This window comes from Petaurus breviceps, unplaced genomic scaffold, assembly GCF_028583685.1.
Source record: "Petaurus breviceps papuanus isolate PSGF00001 unplaced genomic scaffold, PetGlider_PUasm1.0 76, whole genome shotgun sequence".
Lineage (NCBI taxonomy): Eukaryota > Metazoa > Chordata > Mammalia > Diprotodontia > Petauridae > Petaurus > Petaurus breviceps.
The window spans coordinates 59,446,607-59,471,381 of record NW_027186473.1 but is presented as its reverse complement, the minus strand read 5'-3'; positions in this window follow the sequence as shown (position 1 = coordinate 59,471,381).

The following is a 24,775-nucleotide window of genomic DNA, read 5'->3' as shown; positions in this document are numbered from 1 at the left end:
AAAATCTCAATTAAGAAAATAATTTCTCAAAAATTAGAATTGGGCAAGGGGAAGTTAATGACTCTCTGACATATCAAGAAACAAACAAAATTTTTAAAAATGAAAAAAGAGGAAAATGTGATATATCTCATTTAAAAATAAACAGAATCAAAAAATAGATAGAGGAGAGATAACTTTAAAATTATTGGACTTGGGACAGCTAGGTGGTGCAGTGAATAGAGCACCAGTCCTGGAGTCAGGAGAACCTGAGTTAAAATCTGGCTTCAGACACTTGACACTTACCAGCATGTGACCTTGGGAAAGTCACTTAACTGCCTTGCCTTTCCCCCCTCCAAATTTTTTTTATGAATTATCTGAAAGCCATGATAAAAAGGGAGCCTAGACATCATATTTCAATAAATTATTAAGGAAAACTGCCTTGATACCCTAGAAAAAAATGGTAAAATAAAATTTGAAAGATTATACTATTACTTCCAGAAAGAGATCCCAAAACGAAAACTCCCAAGAATATTGTAGCCAAATTCCAGAGCTCTGTAATGCCAGTGCAATATTTACAGCAATGACCATTACAGTAAATATTCCCATATAGTTCTTGATTGCAAAATATAACAGATTCTCCATATAGAGGACAGAATCAAAACATTTATTTAGACACCAGAAAACCAAATTCCAAAACCAGTAAACTGATTCCATCATAGTAGCAAAGATATTAATAAGCCATAATAACACAGAGAGCCACAAACATACTTTAGCCTTCCCAGAAACCAATATAAGATCAATATTTACTCACAAACCTCTCTACCTCCTTGCCTGAGTGCCCTCTCTATCCCACCATCTCTCTAGCTCTGACTCCCCACTTCCTTTGTCTCTGCTCCACCTTGCAGTAAATTCCTCCCACCACAGGCTCCATGTGACTAACTTAAGCCTATTAGGGGGGCAGAATTTATCTTCAAAGCAGGGAAGCTTCCTGTGGCCTCTGTTCCACCCTTTAGCAAACTCCTCCTATCACAAGCTCCCCATGTGATTACATTCGGTCTATTAGGAGGCAGAGTTGGCTTTCAAAGCAGGGAAGGTCTTCAAACTCCCCTAGGTCTATTAAGGGGCATGGAAAATCTTCAAATTCCCATTCCCATTACAAGATCCCAGGTCAAGGGGAAAATACTGTAAGCAGTCAAAAAGAAACAGTTCAAATACCATGAAGTCAAAGTCAGGATCACACAAGATTTAGCAGCTTCTATATTAAAGGATAGGAGGGCTTGGAATATGATATTCTGAAGGGCAAAGGAGGTAAGATTACATCCAAGAATCACCTACCCAGAAAAACCTAGTATTATCCTTCAGGGGAAAAAATGAATATTTAATCAAATAGAGGATTTTCCAGCATTCCTGATGAAAAAAAAACCAGAGGCGATTAGAAAATTAGACTTTCAACAACAAGACTCATGACAAACATTAAAAGGTAAACAGAAAAGAGAAATCATAAGGGATTCAGTAAGATTATACTATTTCCATTCCTACATGGGAAGATGATCCTTGTTACTCATAAGAACTTTTTCAATATTAGGGCAGTTAGAAGGAATTTACTTAGAGGGCATGGGCATAAATTTATATCTAAAAAAATTAAGAGGTGAGAAAGTAGGATGTACTGGGAGAAAGGGGAAGGAAGAGACAGAATGGGGTAAGTTATCTCACATAAAAGAAGCATGAAAGAGGTTTTATAGTAGAGGGAAAAGGCAGGGTGAGCAATACTTGAACCTTACTCTCATCGGAATTGGATGAAATACAGACTCAGATGGACCCTAAAAAGAAGTAGGAGGTGTAAGGAATAACCAAAAGGGCACTGATGGAATGGGGGTTTTATTTGGGGTGGGGGGCAGTGGTTAACATAAAAATAGAGAGAGAGAGAGAGAGAGAGAGAGAGAGAGAGAGAGAGAGAGAGAGAGAGAGAGAGAGAGAGAGAAGGATAAATAGGGTAAAGTAGGATGGCAGGAAATACACAGTAATCATAACCAAAAAAATTTTATGGAAATTTTCTCTGATAATAGCTTCATTTCCCAAATATATAGAAAGCTGAGTCAAATTTTTTTTCATATTAAGTAATCAAAGCTATCTACAATCATATGAATAATTGCTATAAATCACTATTAATTAGACAAATGTAAATTAAAACAACTTTGAGATACTTCTTCAAACCTATCAGATTGGCTAATAAGACAGAAAATGAAAATGACAAATATTGGTGGGGTGTGGGAAAATTGGAACACTGAGGCACTGTGGGAGCTGTGAATTGATCTAGTCATTCTGGACAGCAATTTGGAACTATGTCCAAACAACTATAAAATTGTGCATGCTCTTTGACCCTGCAATACCACTACTAGGTCTGAATCTAAGAGGTTTTTTTAAATTAAATTTTATATTTATTTTATTTTATTAACTTTTTAAATTTGTTCTTTTACTTTGAGTTTACAAGATTCAGTTCCCCAGTTCTTTGACTTTAAAATTTTCTCCCCCATCCCCGCCCCCATGGCAGCATACAATCAAGTATAGGGTCTGCAAATAGTTTCACATTAGACATTAGTCAGGTTACCAAGAAGGATTGTATCAGATGGAATGAAAAATGGGAAAGAGCAAACAAAACCAAACAAGAAAAAGAAAGAGAGAAGATAATTTGCTTCAATCTGCATTCATACTCTGTTCTTTCTAGTTCTTTCTCTGAATGTAGACTTCTCTTTCCATCATGAGTCTTTTGGAGTTTACTTATAGCCCTGCATTTCTAAGAAGAGTACAGTCTATCAAAGTTGGTCATCACACATACGTTGTATCTGTAATTGTGTACAAATTTTTCCTGGTTCTGCTCTTTTCACTCAGCATCAGTTCATATAAGCCTCTCCAGATAAATATGAAGTACATCTGCTCTTTGTTTCTAATGGTGCAATAGTATTCCGTTATATTCATATACCATAACTTGTTTAGCCATTCCCCAATTGATGGGCATTTCCAATTTTCCAAATTTCCAATTTTTCAAATTTCCAAATTTTTGCCACCACAAAAAGGGCTGCTATAAATATTTTTGTACATATGGGTCTTCCTCCTTCTTCTATGATCTCTTTGGGCCACAACCCTAGAAGTGGTATTTCTAATTCAAACGATATGAAATTACTTATAGCCCTTTGGGCATAGTTCCAGATTGCTCTCCAAAATGATTGGACCAGTTCATAACTCCACCAGCAATGTATTAGTTTTCCAATTTTTCCACAGCCTCTCCAGCACTTATCATTTTCCTATTTTGTCATCTTAGCCAATCTGACCAGTGAGATCTGGTACCTCAGAATTGTTTTTATTTGCATTTCTCTAATCAATAGTGACTTAGAGAATTTTTTCATATGCTTATAGATACAGAACTGCCTATTCATATCTTTTGACCATTTATCAATTGGGGAATGACTTGTATTCTTATATATTTGACTCAGTTCTCTGTATATTTTAGAAGTAAGGCCTTTATCAGAGACATAGGTTGTAAAAATTCTTTCCCAATTTTCCACGTCCCTCCTAATCCTGGTTATATTGGCTTTGTTTGTACAGAAGATTTTCAATTTCATGTCATCAAAGTTATCCATTTTGCATTTTATAATGCTCTCTAATTCTTGTTTGGTCATGAAGTCTTCCCCTCTGCACAAATCTTACAGGTAAACTATTCCTTGCTTTCCCAGGTTGCTTACAGTATCATCTTGTATACATATATCATGCACCCATTTAGACTTAATTTTGGTATACAGTGTTAGGTAATGGTCTATGCCCAGTTTCTGCCATACTGTATTGTTTTCCCAGCAGTTTTTGTCAAATAGTGAGTTCTTATCCCCAAAACTGAGGTCTTTGGATTTATCAAAGAATAGATATTATAGTCATTGATTGCTGAGTCTCATGTACCCAATCTATTCTATTGATCCACTGCTCTATTCCTTAGCCAGCACCAAGTAGTTTTGATGACTGCTGCTTTATAATACAGATTAAAGTCTGGTATAACTAGGCCACCTTCCCTAGCATTTCTTTTCATTAATTCCCTTGATATTCTGGACCCTTTGTTCTTCCAAATAAATCCTGTTACTATTTTTTCCAGTTCTATAAAGTAATTTTTTGGTAAATTAATTGGTATGGCACTTAATATGTATTTTAATTTATGTAAAAATTGTCATTTTCATTACATTAGCTCAACCCAGCCATGAGCAATTGATGTTTTTCCAATTAGTTAGATCTGACTTTATTTGTGTGAAATGTGTTTTGTAGTTGTGTTCATATAGGTCCTGGGTTTGCTTTGGCAGGTAGGTTCCCAAATATTTTATAATGTCTAACAGTAACTTTAAATGGGATTTCTCTTTCTCTCTCTTGCTGTTGGATTTCATTAGAAATATACAGGAATGCCAAGGATTTATGTGGGTTTATTTTGTATCCTGCAACTTTGCCAAATTGATTTATTGTCTCAAGTAGTTTTTTACTTGAATCTTTAGGATTCTCTAAGTATATTATCTCATCCACAAAGAGTGATAACTTGGTCTCTTCTTTGCCTAATTTGATTCCTTTGATTTCTTTTTCTTCTCTAATTGCTACTGCTAACATTTCTAGTACCAAATTCAATAAGAGGAGTGATAGAGGGGGGAAATAAGGGTTTCACCCCTGATCTTATTGGAAATGCTTCTAGCTTATCCCCATTACATATAATACTTGCTGATGGCTTTAAATAGATGCTACCTATGGTTTTAAGGAAGGCTCCATTTATTCCTATACTCTCTAGTGGTTTTAATAGGAATGGATATTGTACTTTGTCAAAAGCCTTTTTTGCATCTATTGAGATAATCATGTGGTTTCTGCTAGTTTTATTGTTAATATGATCAACTATACTGATGGTTTTACTAATATTAAACCATCCTTGCATTTATGGAATAAATCCTACCTGATCCAAGTGTATCACTCTTGTGATAAGTTGCTGTATGTAGTCTTTTTGCTAATGTTTTATTTAAAATTTTTGCATCTATATTCATGAGGGAAATTGGTCTATAATTTTCATTTTCCATTTTATATCTTCCTGATTTAGGTATCAGTACCATGTTTGTGCCATAAAAAGAATTTGGTAGGTAGGACTCCTTTTTCACTAATTTTATCAAATAGTTTGTAGAGTATTGGAATCAAATGTTCTTTAAATGTTTGAAAAAATTTGCTACTAAATCCACTTGGCCCTGGAGATTTTTTCCTAGGGAGTTGACTGATGGCTTGTTCAATTTCTTTTTATGAGATAGGGTTATTTAAGTAATTTACTTCCTCTTCAGTTAATCTGGGCATCTTGTATTTTTGTAAATTTTCATCCTTTTCACTGAGATTTTCAATTTTATGTGCATATAATTTGGCAAAATAATTACTAATTATTATTTTAATTTCCTCTTTATTGGAAGTAGATTCACCCTTTTCATTGTTGACACTCATAATTTGGTTTTCTTCTTTCTTTTTTCATCATATTGGCTACAGGTCTATCAATTTTATTGGCTTTTTCATAAAACCAGCTCTTAGCTTCATGTATTAATAAAATAGTTTTTTTAATTTCAATTTTATTAATCTCTCATTGGTTTTCATTATTTATAATTTAATATTTAATTGTGGATTTTCAATTTGGTCTCTTTCTAGCTTTTTCAATTGCATGCCCAATTTATTGACCTCCCTTTTTTCTTATTTATTCATGTACACACTGATTGATATAAAGCTTCCCCTAAGAAATCCCTTTGTTGCATCCCACAAATTTTGGTATGTTGTCTCATTATTGTCATTCTCTTGAATGAAGTTACTGATTGTTTCTACAATTTCTTGTTTTACCCACTCATTCTTTAGTATTAAGTTATTTAGTTTCCAATTAGTTTTTAGTCTGTCTTTCCATGGCCCTTTATTACATATGATTTTATTGCATCATAATCTGAGAATGATGCATTTATTATTTCTGCCTTTCTGCACTGAATTGTGAGGTTTTTATGTCCTAGTATATGGTCGATTTTTGTTTATGTGCCATGTACCACTGAGAAGAAGGTATTCTCCTTTTTATTCCCATTCAGTTTTCTCCAGAGATCTATCATACCTACCTTGTCTAAAATTCTATTCACTTCCTTAACTTCTTTCTTATTTATTTTGAGGTTGGATTTATCAAGTTCAGAGAGGGAAAGATTAAGATCCCCCACTAGTATAGTTTTGCTATTTATTTCTTCCTCTAATTCCCTTACCTTCTCCTCTAAGAATCTGAATTCTATACCACTTGGTGCATATATAAGTAATGATATTGTTTCATTCTCGATGGTGCCTATGAGCAGGATATAGTTTTTTTCCTTATCTCTTTTAATTAGATCAGTTTTTGATTTTGCTTTATGTGTGATAAGGATTGCTACCCCTGCTTTTTTTTTTTTGCTTTACCTGAGGCATAATATATTTTACTCTGGCTTTTTACCTTTACCTTATGTGTATCCCTTTGTTTAAGATGTGTTTCTTGTAAACAGCATATTGTAGGATTATGGTTTTAATCCATTCTGCTATCTGCCTCCATTTTATAGGAGATTTCATTCCATTCACATTCACAGTTATGATTACCATCTGTCTCTTCCCCCCATCCTATTCCCTCCCCTCTTTATGTTTTTATTTTTCTCCCCTTCTCCCTTCCCCTCCTTAAGAGTTTTCCTTTTGACCACCACCTCCCTCAGTATTCCCTTCTTATCAGCCCCTCTCCCTTTTCCTCCCCTTCCCTCTTACTTCTTCCCTCCCTTCTAACCACCCTCACTTTCTTAGCCCTTCCCCTTCCTGTAGGAAATTATATTATGTATATATATGTATGTATATGTAGGAAAATATATTATGCCTGTAGGAAATTATAGATTTTTATACTTAATATAGTATGTTATTTCTTCTTCAAACCAAGATCACCAGGAACAGATCTCATGCAAAGCTCCTATCCCTCCCCTCTTTCCCTCTACTATTTCATGTTTTATGTCTCATCTTGATAGAGTCCTATGCTTAACTGGTTGTTATTCCCTTCTTGCACCAGAACCAATGAAGGAAAAGCTCGTATAATGTTCATCTCCCTCCCTTATTTCCCTCTACTATATTGTTATTATGCCTCTTTGTGTGGTATAATTTACCCTTTTCCACTTCATTCTTTCCTCTACTTCCATTGCAGTCACTTTGTAGCCCTTAATAAGGTTTTTGTTTTATCATCATTTTGTGTAATTTATACCCAAACCCTCTACTTGTCTATAAAGAGTTTGCTCTTATTAAATAACAGGGTGTGTGTGTGTGTGTGTGTGTGTGTGTGTGTGTGTTTCCCTTGTTTACCTTTCTATGTCTCTCTTGTGTCTTGTATTTGAGGTTGAATTTTCCATTGAGCTTTGGCTTTTTCATCAGGATGGGCTGGAAATCCATTATATTGTTGAATGACCATATCCTTGCCTGGAAGAATATGTTCACTTTCACTGGGTAGGTGATCCTTGGTTGTAACCCAAGCTATTTTGCCTTATGAAAAATTATATTCCCATTTCTCCAATCTTTCAGTGCAGAGGCTGCAAGATCCTGTGCTATCCTCACTGTGGTTCCACGATATTTGAATTTTTTTTTCTGGTTGCTTGAAGTATTTTCTCCTTTACCTCGTAGTTCTGGAGTTTGGTCACAACATTTCTCAGACTTTTCAATTTGGGATCTCTTTCAGGAGGAGTCTGGTGGATTCTCTTGGTTTCTATTTTACCCTCAGGTTCTAGTATCTCAGGGCAGTTTTCCTTGATGAGTTCTTGGAGGATGTTGTCCAGGCTCATTTTTACATCATGATTTTACGGTAGGCCTATGATTCTCAGATTATCTCTCCTGGATCTGTTTTCCAGGTCAGTTATTTTTCCATTGAGATATTTTACTTCTTTTTCTAATTTTTCATTCTTTTTTTTTTTTAAAGCAATAGGGGTTAAGTAACTTGCTCAAGGTTACATGGCCAGTTATTTCTGGGTGTGGTGCTGAGTATCTGAGCCCGGATTTGATCCAGGTCATCCGGACACTGGAGCCGGTGCTCTTACTTGCTGAGCCACCTGGCCGCCCCTAAGCAATTGGGGTTAAGTAACTTGCTCAAGGTTACACTGCCAGGTGTTTCTGGGTGGGTGCTAAGTGTCTGAGCCCGGGATTCTATCTCCAGGTCTTCTCAATACTGGAGCCGGTGCTCTTACTCGCTGTGCTACCTGGCCGCCCCGTAATTTTTCATTCTTGATGTTTTGTTTAACTAATTCTTGGTTCCTCATAGAGTTATTTGCTTCAATTTGGTTGATTCTACTTTTTAGTGAATTATTTTCCTTGGTTAGTTTTTGGAGCTCCTTTTCCATATCACACACTTTTCTTTTTAAGGAGCTGTTTTCTTCATTGTAATGTTTTTCTAATTTTGCAATTTTGATTTTAAAAGAATTATTCATTTTGTCTTCTATCATTTGGTTTTCAAAGTTCCTTTTGAGCTCATCTAGCAAACCTTTCTGTGCTTGAGACCTTGTTGATGCTTCAGCTGTGGGTGCGGAGTCAACACTGTCTCTCTCTGAATTTGGTTTCTCCCTCTCATGATAGTAGGACTCCAGAGTCTTTGTCTTTGCAGTCTGCTTTCTACCCATTTTGAGGCAGGGTCATAGCCATGCCCTTCGTCTAGGGCTCCCAAGTCTTTACTGTTTACGCTTTTGCCCTGGGGCAATAATTACTATGTTTTCAGGGTCAGAGGGGAAAATGAAGTCTTGGTCCCTGGAGGTCCTGACAGGGGCTTTTTAAATTTCTAGGCTGTGGATTGGTAGTCCCAGGAGTAGCTTCTGCCCCCGGCAGGGGTCCTGCCATTGACTCTTACCCTGCTCTGTTCAGTTCCAGCCCTCCAACGATGGGCCTGGCAATGACCCTTGTGGTTGGTGGGTCAACTTGCTGTCATGTTGATCAGGCCTCTGTGCACAGCAGTGTCTGAGCCTCTGTTCCACCGGAATTGGCGTCGGGGCCTCTGAGCTGCCTGGCGTCAGTGTCCAGGTCTCTAAGCTGACCCAGGTTGTCTCAAAAGATTTTATTTTTAAAAAAAGGAAAAGGACCTATTTGAACAAAAATATTTATAGCACCAACTTTTGTGTCAGCAAATAATTGTAAAGTGAGGGATGATAGAACAAGTTATGGTATATGATTGTAATGGAATTCGATTTTGTTTATAAGAAATGATGCACAGGATGCTTTCAGAAAATCTTGGAAAGACTTACAAGAACTGATAAAAAATGAAGTGAATAAAAGCAGGATGACATTGTACACAATAGTAGCAATATTGTATGATAATCAATTGTGAATGAATTACCTTTTTTCAGCAATACAATGATCTAAGATAGCTCCAAAGTACTTAGGATGAAAAAAGCTATCCACCTTCAGAGAAAGAACTTATGAAGACTGAAAGTTGATGGAAGAAAACTTTTTTTTTTAATTTTATGTCTTGAGGGTTTGGGGTCTGTGTTTTATTTTCAACATGACTAATATGGAAATATATTTTGCATGACTGCATAGATGTGATGTATATAAAATTGATTGCCTTATCAATGAGGATGGAGTGGACAAAGAGGGGGAAGAAGGGAGGGGAAATTTAGAACTCAAAATTTTAAAAAACAAATTAAAATGTTTTAAATGTAATTGGAAAAATAAAATATTTTTTAAAAAGACTTACAAAGCACTTTATATAACCCATTTTATCTTTTCAAAAATCTTTGGTTACATGAATCATTATCCCCATTTGCAGTTGAAAAAACAGACAGAAAGTGGTTAACTAACTTGCCTAGTTATAAAGCATCAGAGACAGCACTCGAACACAGGTCCTTCTAATTTTAAACACAGTGCACTTTCTCCTATGCCAAATGGTTTCTCAGATAAAGAATCCTAACATTTTAAAACTGGAAGTAATGCTTAACCATCAGCTTGTTTTACAAGTAAGGAAAATCAGGCCCAATCAATAATAACACTCAGTGACTGAGTGTTCTTCTAGCTAGAAATATTGATTAGATAATTTTTTTTAATTCTCTTAAACTTAATGCTATGAACAGTCTAGCATTATGATACACATTTCCCCCAATTTGTTTTTTTGTAATCTAATTTATTTCTTTTAATGTAGGTTTATAAGTTCTCTAAACCCCATAGTATATTTCAGAAATATTCATTCATAGACTTACTTGGAGGCTGCTAAATGACACAGTGCCTGTTATCTTGAAGACCTGAGTTTAGTCACTTAGCTATGTGACTGGACAAGTAATTTGACATCTCTGTCTGCCTCAGTTTCCTTAATTTCAAAATGGGGATAACAACAATACACAACAATACCTACATCACAGAATTGTTGTAAGACTCAAATGAAATAATATTTGTGAAATACTAAGTGCAGTGACTGACACAAAGTAAGTGCATAAAAATGTTTATTCATGTTTCTATCTTCTGTATTCAAATGTCTCCAAGATGAACCTATCTAGCGGGTATTCTTAACATTTTAGTGTCATAAAGTCATTCAGACTCCTCAAAGTCACATTTTTCAATGTATAAAATAAAAGAATGGAATTATAAAGGAAAACATATTGAAATTTGATTTTTAAAATAAATTTTTAAATAAGCAGTGATCTCAATTTTAAGAATTTCTTGCTATGTAAGGTAGTAATACAATAAACACCTAAAAATAGTGATGAAGAAACATACAATTAAGGCATTATTAACCTCCATTTGAATTATATGGTCATAGGGATTATAGATCTGTAGCTGGAAGAGACTTCAAAGGCCTCTAGTCCAATCCCCTCATTTTATAGAAGAAACTGAGAAAGATTAGTGCCTTACCAAGTCACACTGGTAGTAACAATTGAACCAACTACTCAACCCTTCAAATTTATACTTTTAGCATTGAGCATATTTAAGATTTTAAAATTTTTTCAGAGGTAAGTAAAAAGAACATTAGATCTTGATTCAAATATCCTGAGTTCTAATCCTGACTCCTCTGCTTACTACTTCTATGGCTCTATTTAAAAGAATCTGAATCTCAGTTTCCTCTTCTGAAAGTTTAAGTGTTTGGATTACATGACCTCTGATAACTCTAAAATTTATAAATCTGAGAACCCTTTTATTTATTTTTGCTTTCTTTTTTATTTTTCCCTAATTATATGTAATATTTTTTATTTTTTTTTATTTTATGTCCCAAATTCCCTCCCTTAATCCCTCTTCTTCCCCCTCTTGATAGGGCAAATAATTTGGTATACATTATACGTGTGCAGTAATGCAAAAACATATTTCCATATTAGTCATGTTGTAAAAGAAAATATAGACCTCCCCCCCAAGAAATTTTTGAAAAAATATAGTAAAAAATAATGTTTCAATCTGCATTCAGATTCTATCAGTTCTTTCTTTGGAGGTGGATAGTATTTTTCATCATAAGTTCTTTGGAATTGTCTTGAATCATTGCATTGCTGAAAATGGCTAAGTCATTCATAGTACAATATTACTGTTGCCAAATACAATGTTCTCCTGGTTCTGCTCATTTTATTTTGCATCAGCTAATATATGTCTATAAAGGTAATAGTAATTTTAATATCTTCCATGTCCCTTAATGAGTATGAGGGAATTTGAAGATCTTCCCTACCCCCTAATAAGCCAAATATAATCACATGGAGTCTGTGGTAGAAGTTTGCTAAAGGGTGGAGCAGAATCCACAGGAAGCTGGGAATCAGAGCAGTTAGAGCTGGAGAGAGGAGAGGATACACCCAAGGAGGTAGCTAGGCTTAAGTGTTTGTTTGAGGGAAGGCTAAAGGATGGTGTGGCTCTCTGCTGTGTTATGGTGTATTAACTTCTTTGTTGCCATGATGGATTTGGCTTTCTGGTTTGGCGATTTGGTTTTCTTGTGTCCCTGTTTTGTTTGTGTCTTATATATGGAAAATCCGTTATATTTTGAGATTGAGAACTATGCCGGCATATTTGTAAAAGCCATCAGCACTGTGAATATTGTGTTAGTGCTACAATTTATTTCCAGGTTTTTCTGAAAGCATTCTACTTGTCATTTCATATAATACAATAGTATTTCATCATAATCATATATCACAATTTGTTTAGCCATTCCCCAAATGATTGGGTATAAGAAGCCCTTTGTTAAATTTAATTTCTGAAGTCTCTGTATCAGATGATTTTTTCTTAATGACCTAAATGCACATATGGAGCTCACAGTCTGCTGTAAAGCACAATCAAACACAAAACTAGTGTGTAATCATTGACCTATCCCCCTCCCTTTTACTCAGCTTTTATCTTCTACCTGGATTTGAAGCACCACATCATAGAATAAAGAAAGATAAATCTGAGGAATAGAGGGAGATAAAAAGTGGCTGAGAGACTAGTAATCGAACATAAGAAGTTTTACTTTTCCTTGATAATTAACTTTTGAACAAACACTATGTGATAGTAATGGCAATTAAAGATTCCCCTGTATTGGCTTGGTTTTCAAATTGATTGTATTAAAACCCAGAGCTTGTTAAGATTTTCTTGTTGTATGTTTACAGAAATCCTGGGAGAGGGCTTTGCTGCTCAGTTCTTATCTTTTCCGGTGGCTGAATTCCGAACTCCTGGGCTCCATCTCCTCCCGCAGGCGGCAGCCGCTCCTGGCTTCTGCCCAGGTCCCGATGCAGGCAGCTCACCATTCCTGCTCTCAGCTCAGCGAAGTCCGCATGCAGGCCATTCTTCTCTCCTGCTCCACAGCTCCACAGAATCACAGCTACCACAACTGGGAAACAAACAATTATCCCAGTCCCCATACTTTCCTTTTACTCTGCAGATCCTGTTCGTGACGCCATTTTGTAGCAGCAAGCACCCCAAGCGTCCTCAGGGTTTGCAGCTACCACAGGTTCTTGGATCTGCTTTGTTAAAGGAAAGCAACTCAAAATGGATTAACAAGCTTACTTTAATCAGTCAGACATATATTGTTTACCTTGTTCAGGAGAAAAGGTCAGCACCCTGAACCTCAAAGTATACAGGCATAATTATCAAGACAGAAACATCAAGTAGACAGATTTCCAAACTGTCCAACCATTACATCCATACCCAGTCAACATCTGGGTTTCCACATTCTGGGTTTTTCAAAGCCGGGGGGCTCAGGAAAACGGCTTCCCAGAATCCATATCAAATCACAGAACACTTCTCAAAGTGAGCCCCAAAACAAAGCTACACATCAGGGCTTATATAGCCTTCTCCTGGCTCAGAGAATGTAACAACCTTATTGACCCACTGGCCAATCAAAAAGTATCTACTGAAAAACAAGCCTCCCTCCCCAGGCTTCTGCTGCACTTTAGCCTAGGGGCAGGGAAGATCTTTAAAATTTACATTCGCATTACATTCGGCCCCAAGATCTTTCATGCCCATAGCATAGACAATTTACTTTTGAATTAGCTCTGAACATTTCTTAGGTCACATTTTCAAGATACAGAACTAAAGTTACCAAAGTGGCCATGGGCCTTAAACAAACACAAAGTACAAAGCATTATCACTTCAGTTCCAAACAAGAGTTCAAATAAAGTTCTAGGGGGAGGGGAGTGTCCTTCCCCTCACATGGCTCCAGCCCCAGCTTCCAAGCACAGAGAGGGGGCTGGGCAACAAAACCAACAAGGTGGGGTCCCTGGGGATCCAAGGCACTTCATCCCCACCCACCATAGTCACAAGTCCATCCTCCCCCTGGGTCCCAAACTGTGGGATGCAGCCAGGAAACACATTCAGTGCCCCTGCTTTGCTGTTCATTCAAAATACAGCATTTACTAAGTGTGATTAAATAATCTCCAAGGACTACCCCACCCCAGGACCTTCCAATCATTCAATCAATTACAAAGTCTCTGTTCTAAATACTTCTCCACCCCTAGGCTATACCTTAATTAAGTCCACCACAAAGCCCCTCTTCTCAAATGGAGATTAGTTTCCAAACATAAGTAAAATACATTCATTTGCTCAACCATAGAACACAAAAAGGTCAAAAGTTCCCCACCCCTGGATCACAATTGAATCTACCCCAGAGTTACATCAAGTTTAAACACAGCATTTAATACCCAAATGGAGGTCTTTTCTTCATCTTGACACGAGGCAAGTTCTCAGCAATCTTAGTTCCTGGAGAGACAAGGCTTAGCAAGGCCATAAGATACATTGCCAGTCCCTTCATGAATATATCCTCTGTCTGTAGAACAGCCCTAGAACCCCTGAACACATTAGCAAAGCCCTCTCCCAGGATTTCTGTAAACATACAACAAGAAAATCTTAACAAGCTCTGGGTTTTAATACAATCAATTTGAAAACCAAGCCAATACAGGGGAATCTTTAATTGCCATTACTATCACACACTAATTTCAACATTAAATATTATTTAGGAAGTTTGATATATTACATTTGTGAAGACCTCTGACAAACATGCTTGGAAGAAAAGAGTTAATGAAAGGAAAATATGACTTAATAGAATCTTTTCCTGTAGTGCATTAGAAAAGGATAGTGTTGGGAACAATATAAAGTGAAATTGACTTTTTGAAAGTGCCAATATGATATTCACATCCTAGAAAGAGGGATTTGACCAAAATTTTTCATTAACTTGTGTGCCTATCTTGGGTCTAGCCCAGAGACATCTTTGACAAATGTTGTCAATTTCATCTCTCTCACTGGTCCCCTTTATCCCACTCATCCTCTTTCTTCATCTTCTGTTCACTCCATCTTCATCCCCTCTTCTGATTATGTCATTACCATACTCAAGTAGCTCTCTCTTTCCCTATTGCTTCTAGAATTGGCTATAGATTCCTTACCTTCATTATCTAGTCCTAGCAAGCTTTTTCTATCCTTATCTCACATTAGTCATTTCTATCTTTGTGTCACATTCACTCAACCCATAGTCCAATCAAGCTGTACTCTCCAAAATCAACAAGTCATGTCCCACTTACATGAATCACTCTTGATATCTCTCATTTCTGAAATACATTTTTCCACATCTCTGTCTTTCATGATTCATTTCTTTCTTCAAAACCCAATTCAGGAACCAATTCTTCCTTACAGCTCATTTTAGGGGTGCACTAGAGTCAATTGTTAAATTATTGTGAGCATTTAGATCTTAAAATCAATAAAAGCTAAAAAAAAATCAGATCTTAATTTATTGTTTTGTTGATCATCTACACTTGAGAAAGTGATGGAGAAAATGCTAATAATACAGATTAAACTCAAATGTGTGTAATGAATGAGGGCAAGGACACTTTTTCTCTTTTTGTATCCCCAAAGTTTAGTTCAATGACTGACACATAGTAGCACTTAATAAATATTCACTGATTGGTTCTTCCTACCCAACTCTGAGAGCCAATTGGTAAGATGGTTAAACATTTACCAGTACACTCCTCATTTCACATCTGAAATGATTCTCTCTTTCCTCAGATTTTCCTAATTCACTTCTGTACTTCTCTCCTTTGTCCCCCTTTACTTGTATTTTTTATTTGTGCCCATGTCATATCACCTCTTGTATTATCAAGCACCCTAGCACACCCAGGATGGTCTGCTAGCACAGGTTCTTTGACCAACTTTTAAAGGAAAGTGCTTAAAAAAGGGGTTAACAATCCTAATTTTAATTACATTCACTAGTTTAGAGGAAAGGTCAGTACCCTGAACTTGGAGAAAATGCAAACAGAGAAAATATAAGCAAAGAAATTAGCACAAAGACCAACATACAGGGCTCCAACTGTCTGAGCATAGTAATATTCCTATATGCTTTATATACATCACTGGATCGAGGGAGTACAGACATCTAAGCAGTTGGGGGGTCTGAACATATGACTACTTAGAGTCTAGACCAAGAAACCAAAAAGTCCTTCTCATAAATCAACTGCAAAAGCGAAAGATCACCTTTCAAAATATATACCTTTTCTCAGAGCCAGAAGGCACTACAACCCTCATGACTCAGTGCCTAATTAGCTTACAACAAAAAGGTGTGCAAACCTTCCTACAGGCAAGCCTTCCCTAAGCAAGCTTCCCTTAATGGGCTCCCCATGAGACCTAGTAATGGACAGGGAAGATCTTATATCCCATTAACATGACACCTCTCAAATGCAATTCACTTGGTAGAAAGTGAGCTCTTGGAGGACAGGAATTTTCTTCTTGTTTCTTTTTTTTTCTCCTTTTTATTCCTAATGCCTAGTGCAGAGAAGATACATTTTAATGCATTTTTTCCTTAACTGAACTGAATTTAATTAAGTTCTGTGTGCTCCAGCAAGTGATTGCTGCCATTTTATGAACTGTGGTGCCTGTTTTAATAGTAATTCATTCTTATGATAGGACCAGAATGGCAGGCAGAGGGAGAATTGTTTTCTTGCATGAGCAATCTGTGCTGATTGAATCAATGTCCAAATGTGTAAAGGAGATAGGATAGCAGTCTGGTTGTTGGGGCATGAGCTCCTGGAAGGGATCCAGGTTAGGTATTCCAGAAAGACCAAGTCTGACTAGATGGCTTCTCTATATAAATCATTCTGAGCATTTTGAAAAAGTACATAACAATGGAGCTTTAATTCAGAAAGAGGAGAACTGGGGAGCATACTACAAGAAGAACCACATGTCAACCCAAGGACATTTGTTTCCACGGACTTCTCAAAGTCTCACCATGTTACTTGAAAGACTTTGAATCATTTCCATCTAAATCACCAATTAAATGCCTTCTGTATACAAGATAATGAGATAGGTGCTAGGGAGATACCATATTTAGCTAAAACCTGATCCCAGCTTTAGAGAAGCTTAGAGTCTAAACATGGATAACTACAGTTTAATTCAAACATACGACATCTCATTATTTTAATTCTTCCAATTTATTTTTTTTGGGGGGGGGAGCAGGGGAAAACAGAGTAATTGGGGTTAAGTGACTTGTCCAAGGTCACACAGCTAGTATGTCAAGTTTCTGAGGCCGGATTTGAACTCAGGACCTCCTGCCTCCAGGGCTGGTGTGCTATTCACTGTGCCACCTAGCTGTCCTGTTCTAGTTTATTTTCAAGGATTGTGAAGAGAGAGTCTCAAAAAAATGCATTACCACGTTGAGGGAGAAGAAAAAATTTAAAACATCACATAAAATCCATTCCTGCTAACTTGAGGCAGGGCTCTTGACTTCTTGTTTGCCTTTAGGAATGGAATTTCTAGGGAGTTTCTGAGCTGAGCAGAGCCAAAACTTGGATGGTCAATGATAGCCTTACTGCAGAGCTCTGAAATTTGAGGGGCACTGACAGTACAGCATTCCTTCAATACCAAAAAGGCAACTGAGCTTAGCATGTATGGAACAAAAATAATTAAATAGGAAGTTAACTTCTTCCCCTGGCAATTCAAATGTGGTCCATGGTTCATCCTAGCTCCCTAAGATGAACACCACAGCAGACTCCCCAGCAACACAGAAGCCATTAGCCCTAGGAGTTTTTTGTCTTACTTACCTTGGGTTTAAAAATCACTAGGTATTCCCAGAATGCCTTTTGGTGAAATGGCCAATGCCATTTCTTCCTGGCCCCTGAAGGTCTACTTCTGTGGTGAGAAGTCTTAGTACCTATCCCATTATTGGTCCCTCTGCCCTGTGGACAGCTTGTGTGAGCTACTGTGGGTTGCATTGGCCCCCATTACAGAGGAAGTACTTTCCATGTATGTCGTACTGAAGTGTTCATAGTCTCTGTAATATACTCTTGAGCACCATCAAAATCATGTAAGTGACCAAAATTGGAGTCTCTTGGAAGTCATAGGAGTTCCTCATGGTTGTACAAGAGCTATGCGGAAGGAAATGAGTTATCTACCAATATCATGGCAGATGAAGTCCAAGTGAGAATATTATCGTGGCTTTGAAATAGTTGATCGGGGCTTCCAGCAAATCAAATCACTGAACTTTGGCAGTAAATAAATTTTCTGTACAAATTAGTGTCAGGGATAGATTCCATTCTTTTCAGGCATCTCCTGTCAGGTATCAGTGGGATTTTTCTTTAAAATTTTCAGCATATACAGAATGAGGAAAGCAACATACTAGACATCTTTTTTTATTCGTCTTGCCTGGTTTCCCCCCTTGCTCTGCTTCATAGAGAATGCTCTTAGCAGCTCAGGACCAGTCTTAGTTACAAGAGGTTTTGTTGATTTTAGAAGTATTCCAAAACTGCCTGCCTCCAAATGTCCAAACTCCTAAGTGAGCAAGCCAAGCCCCATACTGAGACTCTCATCACTCTTTGGCCGCTTCCAGAAATGTCTTCCTTCTGCTTTATCTTTTTGCTGGTCATTTGTTTTCTTCCTAGTATGGCTAATCCAGTGACATTTGTCCAGTAGGTGAGTGAGGAAAGTGACATCCCAGGAAACCTAGTATTTCCCCATTCCAATGGAAAGAACAGAAGATGGTAGAAGCCACTATGGGACACAGAAGAGAGGGTGCTGAACTTGGAGTCAGGAAGACCCGAATTCAAATCCTCACTCAGATATTGTTAGTTGTATGACTCTAGGCAAGCCACTTAATCTCTCTAAGCTTCAGTTTCTTCATGTGTAAGAGGAGATAATAATAGGACTCACCTCATAGGAGTTTCTAAAATAATAAATGAGATATATAAAGTGTTATATGAATTCTAATATTATTATTGTCATTGCTATTATTATTATCTGTAGTCAGAGAACCTGGGTTCAGATCTTGACTCTGTTCCTTAGTACTCATATTTAAGTCATTTTTCAGTCATGTCTGATTCCTTCTGATCCTGTTTAGGGTTTTCTTAGCAAAGATACTGGAGTGGTTTGCCATTTCCTTCTTCAGCTCATTTTACAGATGAGGAAACCGAGGCAAACAGAGGTTAAGTGACTTGCCCAGGGTCACATAGTTAGTACGTGTCTGAGGCCTATTTAAACTCATGAAGAAGAGTTCTCCTGATTCCAAGTTCAGTCTACCACCCATACAATTGTGAGACAAATCACCTGAGAGATGACCTGTTTTATTCAAACAGCAAGAATCTTTTATGCTCATTCCAAGAAGTTTTCTTTCCTATGTCTGCATCCTTGTCCATTCTGACAAACTGGTGTTTACGACCTTTGCATATTGGTCCATGTATTAGCCTAAATATTTGTGGCCCTGAGCTGGAAAATGTACCATAGATTACATGCAAGTTGAAATTCTCTGCCCTTCCCCTACAAAGAAGGCAAATGAGAAAAACCTGTTTCTTTGCATGAATGAAGTAGGCTGCAGACACCTTGCAGAGAAGGGTCCCCAAACTTGAAAGGCCCATAGAAAGAAGGAACTCCTCCTAGCCTCAGACTTGCACAGGGAGATGCTATTGTGTTCTCTCCACCCCAGGAGAAGAGCTTTCTGCACTTCACTGAGTCTGTCCCTAGTGCCTCTGACCACGTAGAACACATCCCAGATGCCTCCTTTGTCAAGGGACCAAGCAAGCTTTTGCTCAAGCTGGAAGCAAGCTTTCCTGCTTGGTCTTTGCTCTGTCTTCACTGCTGGGGGGGGGGGGGGGAGAAGGGGGGGGAGAGGGCCTCCTGAATGCCGGCAGAAAGTATTTCTCTTTGAGTCCCTTCTGTGTTCTCACATATTTGCCCCTTTAAGGAGATCTGCACATGTGTTTCCGATGACTGCAACCTAGGAGGAGTTGTCAGGGCCTTTCAATCATGGTAACGGCCTATAAAAGTTTGCCGTATTTTCAGTTTTACTAAATATTTCTATAATTCAAAAATTATGGAAATGGATAATGTTTCTAATCTTTGCGAATATATTTTACAGCTGTGTACACTCCAGATACAAATGAATATGTAGGAATAAATTGTGCATTTTATAGACTGTACTTCACATTAACTTCACTCTCTCACAAATATCCTGGACCTGGCTGCATATATGATGAATGTTGTAGATACTATGGGGTCCAATGACATCCAATTTGTTTCTCAGTAGTTCTGCTAAAGGATGGGGTGGGAGGGTCTTATCCAGAGAGGCAGCATTACTTACAAACTACCAACAGATCAAGTATCACATCTGATACTTCCTTACTATGTGATTTTAGGCAAGTTACTTAACCTTTCTGAGTCTTAGTTTCTTCGTCTGTAAAATAGAGATAATGCTCATTATAGTGGCCACCTCACTTTAATCTAATCTAATCTCAAATCCTACTTCTGACATATATGAAAATTTGACTATAAGATCAGGCCTTGGAAAAGTAACTTAGTCCCTAAGTGTCCCTGGTAATTCTCTGAGGCTATACATTGCAGACAAAATGCTGACCTTCATGGAGAGAATTCTTTCTCTGGAAGTTCCTTGTATCATTAAGAGCACAGGTCCAGTCTCAATCCAGTTCCTGGCTACCTCTCAGGTTGTTGTGAGGTTCCAATGATAAAATGTATGTAAAGTAACTTATGGGCTTTAAAACACAATATACATATCAGTTATTATTATCCATGAAGATAGATATGACTAATCCAACATTTCTCAGATTAGTGGTAAGGGATATCAGATGTGATTGAAATAAAACTCCAAAAGCAAGAACTACAAAATTCCAAATAGCAAGTTAGGTGGTGGTGAACTAAGGCTAACTATACTGGGTGAATCTACTGATATTCCCTTTTTTAGACCCATCCCCATATTCCCTTCATCTAAAATTTTTAATACTTCTTCTAAAGCCAAGAAGCAAACTGAAAGGGGGAAGCTCTGAACAATTAAGAGTGCATATGTTCATTCATTTAATAAATATTTATTAAGCATCTATTATGTACCAGGTACCGTATTATGCACTAGGGACACAAAAAGAGGCCAAAGATGGCCCATGCCTCTCAAGATGCTCTCTTTGTATATGTGTGTCTATGTGGAGATGGGGTATATTGGTATATTATGTTCCTCCTGGAAGTAAATAAAGTGTTTGGGGGATGATTTTTTGGGGGGAATTGTGTGATACACAGGTGAAGAAATCTGCAGAATATTATTTTTTTAATGAAATTAGTGTACATTTTGACTGGGTAAGAGCTACACCAGAAATGCAAGACTGGTTCAACACTAGGAAAAGTGTAAACCCAATAGACTATGTTAATAACAAAAACAAAACCATATTATTAGATCAATAGACATAAAAACTTCTGACAAAATACATCTATTCTATTTTAAATATTAAGAAGTATGATCATAAATGTATATTTCCCCTTTTTAAGTTTGCTTCTAACTCTTTTTTAATAAATTAATTTCTTTATTTTTAGTTTTCAACATTCACTTCTGTAAATTCAAGATATTATAAAAGAAAAAAAATATCAGACATGTAAGGAACCTTAAAAACCATTCAATGCAAAGCCCCATTTTACAGATGAAACCTAGAGAGGTTAAGTAGATAAGGTAGGATTCAAACCCAAGTCTTCTGACTCACAGCCCAGCAAACCTTCTCCCATGCCATGATTCCTCCCATACTAGCACTTGAAGGCTCCCATGTCTAGATATGGTAGACACCCATATGTGTAAGCAGGAAAAACTGGACTTAGTAATATCCTGCTCACTCCTAGAGGAATGCCTAGACTTAGATAGTGTGGAACAATGCTTAGAGCAATGAACCTGGAGTCAGGAAGACCTGAGTTCAAGTGTGACCAGAAATTTATTAGAATATGATCCTGGGCAAATCACCTAACCTCAGTTTCCTCACCTGTAAAAATGGGCGTCATAATAACAAATAAGAGGGGGCAGTGGAGAGAGGCACAGAAGTGATCTGAGGCCAGAGAGAATCATTTCAGATGTGAGATGAGGAGTGTTCTTGTAAATGTTTAATAATCTCAACAATCAGCTCTCAGAGTGGGATGGGGAGATAAATCCATATACCTTTATTAAGGGTCTACTATGTGTCAGTCATTGTGCTAAACATTGGGAGTATAAAAAGAGGCAAAGAGAATCCTTGCCCTTATGCTTTACACACTTTTAAGTTTAATCTGTATTATTAGCATTTTCTCCATCACTTTATTAAGTGTAGACAATCAAGAAAACAATAAATCAAGCTCTGATTTTTTTAACTTTTATTGATTTCTGAGGTCTAAATACTCACAGTAACTTAATAATTTACTCTAGTGCACCCCTAAAATGAGCTGTAAGGAAGAATTGGTTCCTGGACTGGATTTTGAAGGAAGAAATGGATCATGAAAGACAGAGCCGTGGAAAGAATGCATTTCAGAAATGAGAGATAACCAGAATGATTCACGGAAGTGGGAGATGACTTGTTGATTTTGGAGAGTCCAGCTTGATTGGAATACAGGTTGAGTAAACATCAGATATTAAAAGAGATAATATTTTATAAAATACTTAATCTAGTGCCTGGCATATAGTAGGTGCTTAATAAAGGCTTATTTCCTTCTTAATTCAATTCAACAAGCATTATCCAGCTTTTCCTATGTACTGAATGCTGGAGTTACAAGGACAAAAATGTCAATCAGTTTTTACTCTCATGGAATTTATATTCTAGTTGGGAATGTAACATATAACCCAATAAGTAAAAGCAAGAAAATTTAAGGAAGGAGAGAGCAATGACAGTTAGAAAAATGGGGGATGCCATCCTTTGAATCAAGTTCTGGTGATGTTAAAGATGCTATAAGACAGTGGAGTGGACAGATTAAATGACTACCAACCTCTCCAACTGTAGCTAAGATTCTCTTTTTGCAACTATCCAACTCTGGAAAGGTCAGGTTACAACACCTTAACACCAACTTATCTAGTGATAAGGTTTATCCCCTTGACCATTCTCTGTGCCATTCCTCAAGAGGTAAATATTCAAAGGATATGAACAAACTCAAAGGAAGAAGTAAAAATTATCTACAGATAGCTATGATAGGTTGCTATAAATTACTAATATTAAGAGAAAAGATATATAACCATCAAGTGCTACTCCCTTATAGATAAGTGGTCAAAGATTATGAATAATTTTAAAAGAATTTCAAATTATAAATGACCAACTGAATACACGTCCCAAATCAGCAATAGCAATACAAATGCAAATTAAAACAACTGTCTTGTTTTACTTTATACCTTGCTAATTGACAGAAATCAATATTGAAAGGGCTCTGGTGGCCAGGTGGCACAGTGAGTAAGAGCACCTGCCCCGGAGTCAGGAGACCCGGGATTGGTTCTGGCCTCAGATACTTAGCACCCACACAAAAAAACTGGCCGTGTAATCTTGAGCAAGTTACTTAACCCCAATTGCTTTAAAAAATAAAAATAAAAATATTGAAAGGGCTATAGGAAGACAGATATACTGATACAATTTTTATTAATTTTTTTACAATTACATGCAAAATTTTTGTAATGTTCATTTTTTTTAATTTTGAACTTCAAATTATCTCCCTCCCTTCCTCCTTCCCCTACCCCCTCATTGAGAAGGCAAGCAATTTGATACAGGCTATACATAATGCAGTCATACAAAACATATTTTCATATTAGTTGTGTTGCAAAAAAAACCTTCATGAAAAATTTTATGAAAATAAAAACTTTATGAAAATTTTTAAAAAATATGCTCCAAGCTGCATTCACTGATATACTATTGATTTAGCTAGGAAGTGACATAATTATTCTGGATGCCAATTTGGAATTATACAAAAAAGAGTTATCAAATTGTCCAAATCTTTGATCTAGCAACCCCACTACTAGCTAGAAGTCAAAGACAGAAACAAAGATCCAAAATATTCACATAAGCATCTTTGGGGCTAGCAAAAAATCAAAATTGATATAGGCACCATCATTTGGAAAATGGATGAAAAAATGAAATTATACGAATATAAAATAATTTCACTGGGTTGGAAGTATTTATTAAATGCTTGCTATGCTCAAGGCACTGGGCTAAGTCTTGGGGAACATAAACAGAAGCAAACAAGACAGATCTTAACTTCCAAGGGTTTATATTTTAACACAGAAAGACTTCATATGAAAGAGAGCTAGAAGGGAGGATTCATGCATGGTGCCATGGCATGAAGCTGCACCTTGACAAGATAACACAAAAATCAACTTATCAAAGACATAGGACCTCGGGGGAAGGAAATAGAAGTGATGGTTTAAGTAGAGGTCATATAACATAAGAGGCAGACATGAAGAATTTAAAGAAACAAGAAAAGATTTGTATAGATTAATGCGGAAAAAATAAACAGACCCAAGAGAATAATAAACACAACTAAAACAATGTAAATGAAAACTTGAACTCTGAGTAATCTATCAGCAAGTATTTATTAAGGCCCTACTGTGTGCCAGGAACCACGCGAGGCTCTGGAATACAAAAAAAAAAAAAGAAGTAGAAATATTTCCTATATTTAAGGACTTTATGTCCTACTGAAAGAGAAATTTTCAAACCAAAGAACAGATAACAAAACATGTTTCCCTTCATAGCAGAGAGCCTAAGAGAGCCTAACCACTAGGACAAAATATCATATATGTTGTCAGATGCAGTCTCTGCATCAGATGTTTTTGATTAATTCTTTTTCTCAGTCACAAGGGAGGGTTCAATCTGGAGGCAGGGGTGGTAGGGTGGGGTGGAGGATGTGTTGAAATGACTGAAGTGTAAAGACAAAAGACATCAGTAAAACATGTTTTTAAGAAGAGAAATGCAAATCAAAACAACCTCACACCCAGCAATCTGGCAAAGATGACAAGAGACAAAAATAGTCAGTGTTGGAGGGAACATAGAAATAGGGTTTGTGGAGCTGTGAACTGATTCAATTATTCTAACAAACAATGTGGACTTACATTCATACACACACACACACA